This window comes from Ambystoma mexicanum, chromosome 10 (assembly GCF_040938575.1).
Source record: "Ambystoma mexicanum isolate Mex_15411 chromosome 10, UKY_AmexF1_1, whole genome shotgun sequence".
NCBI lineage: Eukaryota > Metazoa > Chordata > Amphibia > Caudata > Ambystomatidae > Ambystoma > Ambystoma mexicanum.
Genome location: NC_090932.1, coordinates 1,289,638,908 through 1,289,653,290, shown reverse-complemented (window position 1 = coordinate 1,289,653,290; position 14,383 = coordinate 1,289,638,908). Strand labels below are relative to the sequence as shown.

General features: G+C 47.6%; 1 protein-coding gene across 6 annotated transcripts in view; it reads right to left on the bottom strand.

Moving 5' to 3' along the window:
* MTMR3 (myotubularin related protein 3) overlaps nucleotides 1–14,383 on the bottom strand; it is a 2,389,252-nt gene that overhangs the window by 1,960,538 nt on the left and 414,331 nt on the right. For 5 of the 6 annotated variants that reach the window (XM_069619294.1, XM_069619290.1, XM_069619289.1 and 2 more), the window contains one exon: nucleotides 6,026–6,198. The gene's annotated coding sequence lies outside the window, so the exon portion shown is untranslated. The remainder of the gene's footprint in view (nucleotides 1–6,025; nucleotides 6,199–14,383) is intronic. The other variant, XM_069619292.1, reaches the window with a different exon arrangement.

The following is a 14,383-nucleotide window of genomic DNA, read 5'->3' as shown; positions in this document are numbered from 1 at the left end:
CATTTTATGCAGTACCCTTTGGGAACACCACACACAATTAAGATTACAAGTGACAGTACAATTTCACCTTTGGTACAAGCCTGTACTACACAATTAAAGTGGTAGCAGTAGCAGAGCAGCCAGACTTATCTCAAGAGTAAGTGAGCAGTATCAAATAGTTACACAAAGGATAGCAATTACTATGATTCAGGCAAACACTGACTCAAGGTTTTCAAGTAAAAGAACATACATTTATTTCACTCTTCAGTTGTATAACATTACACTATTATAAGCAGTCTAAAAAAAATAAAAAAAGAATCACACTCTTAATACACCACACCACTTCCCTTAAATTCCAGACAAGTTAAGCTCACAAAATGAAGTGGGAGCAAAATGGCACTCCAGCAATTTAAAAGGGAGGGAAAAACAAAAAGTTAACAGAAATGGATCCACACCAACAGGTAAGTACTCAGAGCAAGCGAACAAGAGACTACAATGATAAAATCAGACAGAAAAGGCTTAGGGCCAAAGTCAAAGGTTCTAAAGTCTTTTGCTCAAGATAATACAGTTCAGGGTAGTTTGTGGTAAAGTTTGTGGCACGGTTTCCGGACGAGGTTGGTTGGTAGAAAAGTTAGTTCAAAGAGAAGAGAAGGACAAGCCCTTGGATTGGAAAAAGATTTCAAACACTTTCACCGCGGCTGAACGAAACGCACAACCGGATTTGCACAGTACCTTAAAACGGAGAGGGGGCTGTAGCTGAGGCGGACATTCTTGGTAGTTCCTGCAGGCTCACGGTTCCTGAAGCGACTGTCGGACTGATCAGAAGTAGGAAGACTGGAGGGTCCTGCACTACCCAGGGAAGAAACCAGCAGCAGCGCCAAACAACGAAAAAAAGGTGCGCTCCTTAAAACCCAAGCCGGGTCCGACCCTCCTGGCTATCTGGCCCACTGTAGCTCTGTACAGCGAATTCGACCAGAGGAGGGGTCCTGGCTTGCAGTTTGGGTGAACTGGTTGGTCCCACCAGCTCAAGGGAAGAAGTTTCCTGGAGGATATTCTCGGTCGTCAGATTCTGGAGATTCGGACCTGCAGCAGGGCTTCACCAGGCGGTTCAGTCATTGTAGGGGTCCTCTTCTCCCAGTTCCTCGTTGGTTCTTTCGATCCAGTGGCAACTCTGCTCTTCCAGTCCCAGAGACTTGCTTTTTATGCAGTTTTCCCCCATTCATACAGCCTGGCTGTCAATCACACAGCAGGGTGGCTGTCCTGGCAAGGCCAGTCCCCTTAGCCAATCAGATAGGAGTGTGACTTGGATTATCAAGGGAACCCATGGCAGGGGTCCTAAAACCCCTCCCTCACATCCTGCCTACCCAGACTCTCAGGCACCTAAAGGAGGGCTTCTGTGTGGAGGCCTGCGAAAAAGCAATGAACAAAGGGACCAAACCTGCTTTGGCGCGCAGAGTAAAACATGAGAAAGACTTTAACAAAAATAAATGGTGAATAAACCCGACCGGAGCCCAAATAAAATGTATTTGGTCAAGCGGGTTTATGTTTCATGCTAATACAATAGCCTAAAACATTACCACCTTTATATAAGAATCGCGGTAGAAAAGTTAGGGTAGATACCACTGCCACCAGCCAAGTCTTAATGTAAAGGGAGCTAAACAATGCCCCACGAGGCACAGACAAAAAGGGATGAGAATTAACCCTTTCCAATACTCAATGGAAGATGGGGTGTACTGGGTCTGTGGTTTAAAGTGACTAAGGTAAAGTTAATGGCAACTTTACCTACCCTTTTCTGGGGGACTGTAGTCAGCGCCAGAAAATGGAGTCAGTGGGAAGTCAAAAAGACAACCATGTGTCACTGCACTGAAGGTGCTGTGTAACACATGAAAAATATGGTGCCCTGGAGTAGGTGAGGCTCCAGTGCCCAAGATCACACAGAAAGTAGAAACACACATAGCAAAACACATGTAAGAGTGGGAAAAAAGGCTCACACTCTTATGAGGTGAAAACAAATACTAGAAATCCAGCAAAGCCGCTGAGGGACTCAGTAGGTAAGGGAAATCAACCATTTATGATAATTCTCCCTAACACCAACCAATACCGCAACTTGCACATTCTTGATATATTTATCCTCCATGCTCCCCAGCGCCGTCCTTTCACCAACTGGTCCCCTGGCCCACCTTCTCATCCCTGGACCTCACCCAAACAACCCACACTGCCTTGTCCTTCCTGTCCCCTTGTATCCTCTCCATTTCCCTTTGATTGGTCCTCCGTGTCAGTTGGGTCTCCCGAGCCAATTACTGAGTTCCCATTTCCCAGGTCCCTAGTTACTGGCATCCAAACACTTAAGACAGGTATTAAGCACCACTACCCTTTTCACATGCATTCCACCAGCTTTTGGTAATAGCGGACCACTACAATTTCAGCCTTCATATAAGTTTGCTATAGCGTCTGGAGTGCCGGTCAGAAACGTGCAACGCTTTGCTGTCTTTCTGCTCACAGCTGCCTCTCTCACTAGTGAGCCGTGTTGTCTGGGTCTCTGCCACAAGGACCTGTGGTGTTCGTGGTCCTACAGTGAAAATGAGAGAACAGCCAGCATATTGCACAGTTGGTATGGAGCAAGCAGAAGTTGTACATTTAACCAGTCACATGTAGAAGGGACAGAGGCTGGGGCCCTCCCAACTCCCTCTCCCTGCCTCTGGGGCAGGACCGGCTCCGCCAAGTACCGTGATAGGCCTCCTGTCCAACATCACATTGAGAGGGATCCCTCTTCCACTCTTGACATGGCAGGGTAGGGTAGGGTAGGGACCCTGCCCCTAACAGAGAGTACATACCATAGACAATCAATACTTCACGTGGCCAGCACCATTCTGACTCCTAAATCAGTGGAAATAAATATATGGAGCACCTGTAACAGAACAGCCATCTGGGAAAGAGGAGATAGCCCAGGTTTTGGGGGGTTTGTGAATATAAAATGATTCAGGGAATTAGGTTTCTGAAAGAGAGGTCTGCATAAATGCTCAGTGTTAAATGTTAGTACACATGCACCTTTGCTCTAACCAGTCTCCCGAACTCTACCATCCCCACCTCTGCAGCAGCAAACAGCAGCTTCAACGTTCACATGAGCATCGCTGACAACTGTTGTGACAGTCCCTACAGGCAAAGGTTTAATCTTCTGCACCTCAGATTTAAATTAAACTAATCAAATGCTTTAGTCAGTCTGCTGGCTCATACATCTTTAAACCTAAGCCATGCCTGGTTGTGGCATAGTGGCTGCCTAGAGCACACAAATATACAGCAAGAGCAAATCTCTTGCTACACAAGTGTCAGCTTTGTGAGCAAGGTTCAACTCTGACAGGACTGATCTATTTTGGTGTCTGGCCCAAATGTCTCCACAGCGGCTGTGTGACAATGGCCAGAAACCTGCCTCTTGATCCCTGTGAATGGAAGCAACACCTTCCTTCAGGGCATAGAAACTTCCCCCACAAGGTCACATCCAAACTAATGCTTCAGTGGCAGAACTAACAAAGCCATTCTCACAACAGGGTGCTAAACACTCTCCCTTTGAAGGCAGCAAGCATGGAAAGGGGGAGGAGTTACAGTAGCCACAGCATAGGTGAGCCGAGAGAAGGGCCCCACCGTCTTGGTTTCTGTTAAAGCTCTCTTCCTTTTCCAGTCCCCTTTTCCAGCAGGCAAGGTACTCTGGGTGTGATGTCATCAGAAAAAGGGCACTTGTTACAACAACCTAGATTGGACCCCTTAAAGCAGGCTTGCTTGGGACCATCTCCCGTGACATTTTGTCTTTAAAAAAAGTAGGTCATCTCCTCATTCATCGATTCATATTTGGACCATCAAGCGGGGAAACATACACTTTTGGACCTTTGTTGGAAGCAGTACAATCCTATGCCATACAGGTGAAGACAGAAGGCATCCAAGGCAGAGGATGGTGCATTCCCCTAACCATTCCCAGGGAACAGGGGTGTGAAATGTTGCTGGGCCAAGGCTTCTCTACTACCTGCAGTGGAACCAGGCTTGGCGGTTAAGAATCCCCTGTAAATGCAAGCCAAGCTTCCTGGGCTAGGAGTGCAGAACAGAATGAGTCAACTTGTCCTGGAACCCCTGAATTGGGATTCCCAGAAACCCTAAGCTCAGAAGTAGCTGGTATCGAGAGGATAGCTCAGCGGCAACATGCTAGCCTTGGAAACAAGACGGCACGGAGCAACACAGGTTCAATTCCCAGGTCCGCACTTAGAAACCTCTGGGTATTAAGCGCGTTATAAATAACCTATCATCATCATCCTGTATGCCGCTTTGAGACTCCAAGCTAGACACATTGCATGCGATGCCTTCAAGCTGCCACAGGACCCACAGTGCTGATTTTAGCACTCTATGTACACTTTGAAATGTTTGCTGCATCTGGAGCCATCCAGACACCTGCTCGACTCATTGCCGCACACCATCCTCAGCAACCCAATCGCAGCCTCGATCATCATGGAAGAAAATGAGTGAAGCAACAAATCTAACTGCTGCAAGGCATCAATCTTGCTGTAGTGAAGGCTGACTCGATCCAGCATAAACCATTGTCTCGCCACCGACTCATTTTCTGCTTGAACCTTTGGAGCTCACTCTCCAACCATTGTGAGCCTGCACCATAGAACAGACTTGGCGCTGAATGCCAGTGGGACCCTATCACCTTGGCATTGGCTCGACCACAGTTAAAGCACCAAGAAGCCCCCACTTGACGCTGTCAAGTGCCAAAGACCTAGAGTGGTACTCACAAATTCGTTTTTTGGCTGGAGAAGTGCTATCCCTTGATCATAGAAGTTATTCTCCTCAAGGTAGTGATATTGAATAAAGACCTGCCCTTTTGTGTGCTGCCAGGCCATCCAAGATATCCATACAAATTCTCCCACATGAGGTATCCCGTCCTAAAGGCAGATGATGGGGATGAAGGCCTCAAAGGAGGCCACTGACAAGTAGATCAGCATGGCGAGACAGATTCTAAATTACCAGAGGCACTAAAGCCCTACACCCAGCTGGACTTCTTTTGTGGAATATTTCCAGGTTATTAAAAAAATCTCCTTGAGGCTTGGTGCAACTTCCGAAGAGACCATCAAATCATCTTAAGGAAATCTGGGAGCACTAGATAAAACATCACCAAGGTTACATGCATTTTAGGCATATTAATCATGTTTGGTTGAGACAAATTGTATGGCAAGTTTCTCTGAACAAGACAAGTTCAGCTTCTTTGACTTTCCAGCCCCTATCTTCAAGAAGAAAAAGCAAACCAACTTTCTAGGTGTAACTTCACGTCAGCAACAAAGTCAGACAAAGACCAGGTGTCAAAAGGCCACAGAGCAGTTGGGCAGATTGCACTGTGTTTACTCCTTTCTATTGCAATGTTCATCTCCCCTGCAAAATGCACAGCATAACTCACAAGCCATGTGTGCCAACTGTGGGGGTCCAGCAGCGTTGAGTTAGAAGTTCTGACTGCTAAATCTACATAGTAAGGCTCTCCCTGGAGCGAATTCAAAGGGTAAAGCCCCAACATTCTTCTAGACAATCACATTTGTGGTGTCATTTTTCAGACCTTGCATTTAGTCTGCATCTTTTTATTGTCCATTTTGCAATATGCATTTGAGATAGTCCTATTGCTAGTGTTATTTATTCATTTTTTTTGTTACTTTTCACTCTAATTGTGTTGTCTTGCCGTAGGAAGGTTCCAAGTTTCCAAATCCTGTACACATATTTCCTCTGTAGATGACTTCTGACATCACATTAAAGAGCTAACCGTTCACTTGATCTGTTTTTAAGCTGGTGGGAACCTGATAGCAGGACGTCTGCTGGGGAATCTAGTGTTATTTTATCCCATTCTATGAGCATACACACACAAGATTTATTATCTGAAAAAATATATAAGATTAGAGACAAGGTTATGAAAGGATAAAGTATTGTAGCTACATTAATCCCTAAATAGTGCTGTATATTATAGACGCAAGCAGAAGTGGATTTGCTTTAATTAAAAACAATTGTGGATCCATTTTACCTGGACAGTTTTAGCCACATCGTCAAATCCTCATTCCTAGCTACGGTAGTGCAGAAAGGTTACATTCAAGCTGCGCTCTCATTTGGAGGAGAAAGTCTGAATGAATGGCTGACTGTCACGTAGTTTGTCTGGATAAGAGTATAGAGTTGTTCCTGGCAAATATCAAATAAAAACTGTTGGCAAAGAAGACAAAAAGAGGTGGAAAGTCATTGGTACAGTAGGAACAGTCAACATGGCCTGACATTTGATACCACATACCATTTCACAATGCTATAAACACTGAAACGTATATTGGTGCTTTAGAGAAAATCATATGTTTCAAATCATCAACAACACAAAGAACATAAATCGACGTGCATGGATCCATTTGGGTAGCTCAAAATGCTTCCTGTCATGTCACTTAGCGCTCCCTTTTGTCAATTCATGCATTTAATTAATATCTAAAGCTTCTTCACAAGCTACTCCTTGCTAGAGGCTTTTCGGAACTATACAGATCACACAAGTTATTCTTTGCCATAATGGTAAATTAGTCACTCGACTTCAAAGACGAAGAAACCTTAGAAGATCACCACAAACCTATCAATGCATAGATGGCAATGTATTGGTTTGCAGCTTAAATGGTGATAAGTCAAAGTTTATGATTTTTGGTCCTCAAAAAAATCATGTCTCATTTGCCATTAAAGTGTAAATCTTTTGCAATTGACGGGTGTTGCATTCCAACAATGTACATAATGTGCAGAACCTTTGACACAGATGTATTGCGGCACAGGTAACTGCCAATTCGTTTTTTTCTCAAAACTTTATTTCTATCTTTTCATTTCAAGTGACAAAAAGCAAAATCATTTAACAAGTAACATGTGAAATGTGAAATTAGGTTCCAACGCACAACCCTGACCCCTCCCACCAAGCTTTAGACTACAAGTATCCAGTGCAGAGAAAAGAGAACAAACCCAAAAAATTCATAGACTTATTAGTTCTGCCGACTAGTGTCGACCACAGAGAAGTGGTAGGATTTGTCTATTCCTGCACCATTTAGTTGTAGCTCCAGTCATTACACTCCGGTACTACTGTACGCCAAGGAGCGATTGAGCAACAAATGTGGTCTGTATAGGGTTACGATTACATGTCTTTACCTCGAGAAAATAGCATCGAGATCATGTTTTACCGACAAATGTTTCACCGAATTTACATACTTAAAGTGAAAAGAGATTATACATGGAAACACTTACCGTAAAGAGCTTCGGCATATAAACACTTTTTTTTGTTTTAAATGTAAAAATCAGTAAAAAATAAAAAATAAATCTGTGCAACATGCGCTTTGATGACTTCCATACCGGGCGCTGTCCAGTTCTGAAATTACTCACTGATACTACACAGGTAAGTGTCGGCAAATAATATCAGAACCGGAGAGCACCCAATGACTCGTTTTATTTGGGGGTGGGGGTTCCCCCCAAACCAGGTTTGTGCCCTTAAAAAAACCCCAAACATGCAAGAGCTTTTTCATCTGAAAATATTTACTGAAAGACTCATCGAAAAATTCTGTGAATGATTTTTTCGATCAAAAAGTCTTTCAGTCAGTATTTTTAGGTAAAAACGCTCCAAGTAAATTCTTTCGGTGAAAAGACTGTATACCTAGGGTTACTTCCCTGTCCCTCACACATTCCAGGAATGGGGACCATGTGGGAGTGTACTTGGGTAATGTGTTGGATAATAATGTAGATATTCTCTCCATAGCATTGATCTGCCACACATTGAGCCACCAGTGTGATAATATAGGGCCTTCCTGTGATTTCCAAAAGCGTGCACGGGTGATCCTTGCTGCCATTAATAGGTGGGAAATTAATTCAGCTCTTGGGCTAGACATGGGTTCAGAGCCATCTTCTGTCAAGTAACCCAGGATTACCACTTTCGAGTTGGAGGGTCGATGGCAGCCTGTAATAGCTTTCATCTTTGCCAGAATTTCGTTCCAATAGGTTTGTATTGTTGGGCAGCCCACCACATATGGGTCATGTCTCCACTTTGACGGCAACTGTGCCAGCAAAGATCTGAGGTGTTCGGGTATATTTCATGTAGTTTCTTGGGAGGCATGTACCATCAAACATATTTTATAGGCCCCTCCTTAATCAGAGTGCATTTGGAGTCAACGTGGGCTCTACATCAGATATGTTACCACGCTTCCCACGATATGTCTTGCCCCCACTCTCAGCCCAACCTAAGCTTACAGGGCAATTTCTCTCCCCATTTTCTCCAGTAGCTTCTAACATTTAGAGTTTTTCTTGGATCTCAGGACCTATCTTATCGTAAGCTCTAAGCTGTGGGACCTCTTGTGCCCACACTTTTCACAGAGCTATTCGTGATTCAATATCCAATTTGTGCATATCTAAAATGCTCCAGTTCTGTGAGGAATAATTTCTGCTGGCATTCGTTGAATTTTAAGCATGGCTCATCATTTTATTTCTCGACTAGTGTTAAGAGGCCTTTCTCCTCACAATTCTCAAATGCCCTTTTATACAGGCTAGGGGAGAACTCCAGATTCTGTGTAACTGGAGCAATGGGTCTTAGCCCAGCGTTGAATCCAGTTAGTCTACACACTTCGTCCCGATAGTTTAACGTACACCTGGTCGTGGCGGGGAGAGCCTGTTAATTGCTGGTCATATTACCTTTGAAAGGAAAGAAAAAAGATGAAGTGGTATGGACCTTGCAGATACAATTTCCCTCCATTTTGGGTCTCATTGCTATTGGCCAATCCATCATAGGGGCATTTGTGAGGGTATGAAATACCTACGAATCTATGAGGCACTCATTCCTTCAATCAGGTCTGTCTTTGTTAGTACCTTTTATGTGACTCTTGAGATCTTCCAGGCCCAAATAAACATACCCGTTTCATTCTGCAACTTTGCGAGATCTCTAAGAGATTTGGATTGGGAGTGCTTGGAATACATAAAGCAATCTTGGCAATAGGGTTTAACTTCACCACTTGAATCCGGCATAGCCATCAGATTTCTTGAAGGTCTCAGAGTGCTAATTGTTTCTTGGCTTCCCGCCATAACTCAGGAATGTTTGCCCCTGCTAAGGTCTTGTATGTTGGGGTGATCTTTACTCCCAGATATTTAATCTCCATCTCTGGATTGAACAGGAGTCTTTTTTTAAACTGCTTTATTGACATTTTCTTAAGCATAACAGAAACAAAGCTACACAGCCACTTTGCAGATCACCACATTACCAACATCTCAACAATAGCACCTTAACAATCCCACTTACTGCTTTTAACCAAACACCTCTCCCTCAACCCCTCTCCCCTCCCACACTCTCAACCGCCTCCCCATCCCTTCTTCCTTTACTTGGTCAGACCTATCCGCCACGTTTTGTCCCATATTATGCTGCTCTCATTTCTTTTGAAAATAGTCGTATATCAGTTCCAATTCCGGTATTGTTTCTTCCCCATTTCCATCCCAACAAAAGTCTGACCATTCAGCCTCCATAGGAGCACTGTTCCCATGGAGGGCCGCTGTTATCCGCTCCATCACATATATATTTCGGGCTAAGTCAATTCCCTGGTAGCTGAACTCCCTTCCAACGTGTTGCCAAGCACACCCTTCCCGCCAGGAGAAAGCCGTGTACCATACGCGGCACTCAAACATTCTCCCTCCCTTTCTTCGCTCCCGACAAGGACCAGCATGGGAGCCTTCACTCCATGTACCCCATCCAGGTCCAGTTCAAAACTTCATCCCAGTAGGACTTGACCTCCCGGCATCCCCACCGCATGTGCCAGTAATCAGCTATCATTCCGCATTCATGCCAGCACAGCGGACTCACATCTAGATACATTGCCATCTGTGTCGTATTGCCATCTGTGTAACAGCCTTACAGCGTGCAAATTATATTGGCAGCAAATAGAGGTCTTGAAGGCCCCCAGACACATCCTTCGCCATAGTTCGGGGTCTAGTTCCATCCCCATTTCATCCTTAACCCATCCACCAACCCCCTGCTCGTATCCACCAGGGCCCTATACATCATCCCAATCACTCCCTTGGACTCCGTAAGTGTATCCAGTAGTTTTTCAAAGGGGGTGAGCTCCCTCTGTATCTTACTTTTCCACGCCTCCTTAGTCAAGAACCACTTAAGCTGCAAATACGAAAAGGGGGAGAGTGTACCTATCCCCATGGCCTCCTCCAATTCCACAACTTTAAGCACCCATAGCCACTCTCCCACCGTAGCGGGCCTTAAGTAATGGTCGTCAAGTCCCACCCATTGTAGGTCCCTCTGTCCCCTAATGTGTGTAACCAGCACTATTAACTGGGTGGCCTTGTAGAATAAATATATATCCGGGAGCCGAACACCCCACTTTCCCTAGGCAGACGCGAGACATCACTAGAGACTCTGGGTTTCTTTACCTGCCACAGGAACCGTAAAAAAGTCCCCTCTGTCACTCTGAAGGATTGGTCGGGAATCTGACTAGGCAGCATCTGGAACAAATACAGAATCTTTGGGAGAGCTACCATCTTGAGCGCATTCAGCTGTCCCATCCCATCCAGGAGATGGTCAGTCAGGACCATTTCCGCTTCTCTTCGCTCAATTTCGCCTAGCCTTATGTCCATCTGCGTCTTCAGAGTGTCCAAGGAGGTTTGGTTATGCTCAACCACCTGTAGACTCTCCTCCATCTTGTCCATTTCCACGTTGATCTTGTCCACCTTACCACCAATATCGGCCCTCATACTCCACTCATACTAATTTCGTCGAGAAGGGACGCCAAATCGCTTTTAGTTGCCATTGAGTCCTCTCCTTCTGTTGCCATCTTCCGCAATTCTAAGGAGGCTGCGGGATCCGGTCTGCCTCTGTACGCAAAGCCGACCAGCTTTGTTCTGGCCTCCACATAACCTTAAGTCCGGTTGGGATGCTCCAATGAGGTCTCACTCCTTCACTCGCTCTGCCAGGGGGTACAGCCTATCCTGACCCTTCCCTTTCCACGGGATCCCCGTCAATGGAGAACCGCCAGTTTGTAGGTCGCCCCAAGGGGAGTGTTCCACAGTGCCACCTGTTTGGGGGGTGGGGTGGGTTGTCGAGGCCTATACTCCGGGGGCGAGACAGGCACACGCCCCATGCTCAGGGGCCCACACCTCTTCCACCGACCTCTAGCTGCCAGTATGTCGCTGGATCCACTTCGGTCTCTCAATAAGTCTCCCCAATGAGTCAGGGAGGCAGGCTGGATCGCCCCCTTGCCGGGTGCAATTTCCTCCGGGTTTTCACTCAGAGCCCGTCGGCGCAAATATGCACCTGGGGGGGCGGAAGGGTTGGGTGTCTGCTCCTCATCAGGGGGGCAAGTTCACTCAAGGCAGCCTGGGTGACAGAGCAGCGCATTCATGCGATTGCCATCCGTGCGCCCCCTGGTGGCCTCAGGAGTCTGTTTTTAAGCACAGTGAGAGTACCGGAAGACTTCGAATAGTAAGGCCTAGGGATTTATCGCTATTTATGCAAAAGCCTGAGATACCCCCAAAGTCGCCCAGAATAATTAACTGTCAGCGATGTGAGGATAGCATAGAAAGCATTGAATGTCACCTGCATACAACATGTTTTTTGTGGGGAACGTTATACGTCGCACACTTAATTCTGGGGTTGGAACTAATACGCTACGCCAACGACTCAATGGCTAGCGCAAAAATCAGAGGCAACAGCGGGCATCCCTGCCTAGTAACCCTCTCCTGAGGTATTAACTTCGACCATTAGCCATTAACTCTCATTTTTGTTTTTGGATTTAAAAATTAGCCATCGTGACATTACTCAGACGGTGATCCCGCTTGAACCCGAACCTATTCTCTTGGGTGCCCCGGTCCCAGGGTGCTACCCCAGATCGGGAAGAACAGCCAAACTTTTGACCCAATGCCTACTGGCAGCGCAAATTGTGGTGGCCCGTGCATGGAAATCCACTGAAGGACCGCTTAGGACGCTGTGGTGGGGGGCAATGTGGGACATTCTGATGGCAGAAAAGATAATTTAGGCCAGAACCGGGCTTCTGCATCACTTCCAGGAGTTGTGGGCCCCATTTCTAGACTATGATAGGAAGTTCCCGGACTTAACCCACATGCCCCGGAACACCAAGAGATTCGTGGAGGGACGGAAGCCCCCCGGACATAGGAAGAAACCAAATCGGGAATGGAAGCGTCAAGCTCCACAAACTCCAGTTAGGGTGGGAGTGACGGAGGGGAGGAAGAAGGGTGGAGGGACGGGAGAATTTAATAAGCTGTATGCCATGCAATAATGTTATCTGAACTGTAATACTCTGCTCTGTTTCGAAAAGAAACAAAGTAAAACATTTTTTTAAAAATTTGCCATCATGGAGGCCACCAGGGGGCGCGCTGATGTTTGGTCTGCTTTAGCGTGCTCTCCCGACCCAGAAAAGAGAAGTTTACCCCCCCCCCCCCGTGGCCCTACTCAGACCACACACGGAAGAAGACCCCCGACACACGTCACCCAAAGAAAGGAAGGAAAATGCACAGGGAAACCCTGAGAACGACACCCTCGTATCGGTGCTGGGGCTGGGGTGCATTCTCCTGCCTGGGCCACGCAGTTGGTGAAGCCGCGTGTGGTGCATCCCCCTAAGCGCACATGTGGACCAGAGCTAGAAGTTTAACAAAGGAGATTGGGCACCACCGGGAGCTAAGTGCTCTACTCCCCCCGCATCAGGCAACAATCATGGGAAGTTTAGAGCCCGCAGGGACCGGCAGCCACCCATCCGACAGTGGTATGGCACCCCTGGGATGACCCGAAGGCAACAGCGGAGGGAGGTGGTGGAGCCGGCAGGATCCTAGCTGTGCGCCCGCAGCTTAAACAGAGCCTGCAGTGCTGGTGAGAAGCGGAAAGATCCTGCACAGCGGTGTATGGAGGGGCCTGGAACCAACCGTAAGACTCCAGGAAATCATCCGGAGACGTCCCTGCTCGTCAAAAGCAGAGGCGCCGCTCAGAGGGAGATAGACTCCCCCCGCCCCCCACTGTAGGACAAAGGTGAGGCACCCGCACGGGGAACCGTACGAAAAGTGAGGGAGCCTGAGGTGGGACCGCTGGTATCAGCAGGTGGAAGCTAGGCTCACCTCCACTGGGCACAGAGGGAAGTGGGGGCATTATACGTCACACCCAGCCCTGGGGCCGCTATTAACACCCTCCCCCCCACTATCTGGGACATTGGGCTCACACAAGGACACAGAGGGGGCAATAATGTCCCCCCCCAAAGGGTTGTTGGAACAACAGAGATGAGAGGGGGCGAGGGCTGCTCAAACGGCCCCCCAGCTCCCAACACAACCAATCTCACCAGGACTCCCCCTGAGATTGTGGCTGGTACACAAGACCACCTGGTCCCCCAACCTAATTGCCGGCAAGTGACTTCAGAAGGACAGTGGGGCCCTGGTGGGCTTGAAGACTCGTGACCTGGGCCTGGTTGGGGACGGAAGGCCCCCCTGGAGGCCCATACAAGGGAGCCCTGTGAGACCTAAGCGACTCCTTGTCACTCTGAGGGATGCCGGTGCCATTGCCCTGAGAGACTCCACGCAGGCTCCCGGCCTCTGAGATAGGACACCCCCTCCTTGAATTGTCACGTGAGCCATTGACCCCTTGATACTCCGTTGGTGTTATGTTGCCCTAGGACCAGAGGTCTGGGCTGGGCACCTGACTGGTAGAGCAGACTGAGACCCCTCACAGACAGTAAGTGCCCAGGAGGAACACACCAAGGAGGGAAGAACGGTGTGTGGGCCCCCATTGGTTGGCGTGTGTGCCCGCCTCACCCACGGGCCAAGGTGGGACGTCCCCAATTAATGCACCCTCGGGGAGCCCCTGAGCTGAACTCCGGACAGAACTCCGGCATACAGAGGACGCTGGCAGATCCTCCAACACAAGGGTACAAAATAGGGCACATCCCTGATCTGGAAACAGTGGTCCCCAAGCACTCAAGCACAAGCAGAGTTGGGGGTAGGCATATGGACCCGAGGGCCAAACTAGTGAATTTCAGATATATACACACCGAAGACAGACACAGAATGTCCAGACGAAACGGCCGCCATGTCACAGGCCGATGAGTCAGCGGCCACAAAGAACGACGTAGCAGCACTTATGGACGAGTTTAGGAATATGAGAGCGGACATAGGCAAAAGGGTAGACAAAATCACCAAAAGATCACCAAAAGAATTGACAAGATGGACGAACGGCTCGACGAGGTGGAGCACAACCATTCCTCCCTTGACACCGTGGAGACCCAGATGGACGTCCATCTCACGGAGGTCGAAAGGAGGAGATGCTACTCAAAATGGATGACCCTGAAAATGGGGACAGGCGCAACAACCTCAGAATTTTTGGAATCCCGTAGTGAGAGGG